Source organism: Belonocnema kinseyi, chromosome 6 (genome assembly GCF_010883055.1).
Source record: "Belonocnema kinseyi isolate 2016_QV_RU_SX_M_011 chromosome 6, B_treatae_v1, whole genome shotgun sequence".
NCBI classification, from domain to species: domain Eukaryota; kingdom Metazoa; phylum Arthropoda; class Insecta; order Hymenoptera; family Cynipidae; genus Belonocnema; species Belonocnema kinseyi.
The window spans coordinates 140,734,859-140,736,192 of record NC_046662.1 but is presented as its reverse complement, the minus strand read 5'-3'; positions in this window follow the sequence as shown (position 1 = coordinate 140,736,192).

Sequence of the window (1,334 nt, the reverse complement as noted above, 5' to 3'; positions counted from 1 at the left end):
ATGAAATTAGAAAAATCGACATTTTTTTCGATGTTTGCATTAAAATAAAAATTAAATAAACAAAAAAATAAAAAATCTACTCTCACCATTTTCTGAAAAATTGAGTTCTGAATTTTTCAAAAAAGAAAATTCTAAAATCGGTGCATAATTGCGTTCTAAATGTCATTTTGAACCTCGTTTTCCGATTTCACCCCACTGTGCGTGGGTGGGTGGCATGATCTCAGCACCCCTTCCTCAAAATGAATTCTGGAAACATCTAAACGCTAAAACTATTTCTTGAAATTATCTAAAACTCTAGAACTATCCAAACGAATGTCAGAATACTAAATATTTTGTTTGTAACTCCGAAAGTGTGGTTACATATTCACACGCATCCTACTTCGACGTTTCTCATGAAAAAGTGGAATATTCTTAGTGTTAAAGTAGGTTATTTTTGGTATTGAATTCGCTGATTATTAAAAACGTACTTTACTGCTCCCATCGTCAAATTTTCCAATATATTAAAATTTATCGTGCAACAAAAACTAAAAAAAAAAGATAGTAACTTATACATTGAATTGATACTATAGGGATACACTGTAGCGTACCCTCTCAATTCATTCCATCCGCCAGGGTGTTAGGGCCAAACTTTTACTGATTTGGCTGACATTTGAAAAAACATCATTTTTGGTCTAATACAATGAAAGCTACCGTGGCTGTAAAATAAGAAGAGCACATAAATTTAATTTTGGAAGCAGAACAATATACATGGTTCTTTGTTGTTGTGAAACTAACTTGTTTCCATAACTCCAGGAATAAGTAACACGAATATGACATATGTTTACCACAAATATAAATCAGCTGCTTTCATAATATTTCCCTAAGTAAATGTTTCATCCTCTTTTTATGCGATTGAAGCACATATAAAGACATTCATAAATTTTGGTCCTATGCTTTAAAAAAGGAGGTGTAAATTTACACCCTGCGACAATGGAAATTATTTGATCAGGGTATCACGTAGAAAATAAACAGAATTTTGTGAAAATACATATTTTTCTTCACAACTTGCGTCCGCCATGAAGAAATACATGCAGCACGTAAATTTTTCACCGTCAACCGTGAAATTACGTTCAAGTCGTAAGTCAAAATCCACAGTCAAAATGATATTTTGAGGTTAGGGCACTCCAAACTTTCCCGTTATACTCAAACATCATATACAGTTATCAAAAATCGCATTTAATATAATGATATATTTAAAAATTTGTCATAAGGACAACCGCAGGATTTCGCCGGGAGCGGGTGCTAATCTGAAAAATTGCACCCGCTTCCAGCGAAATCGCGGTATAATTTCAGCC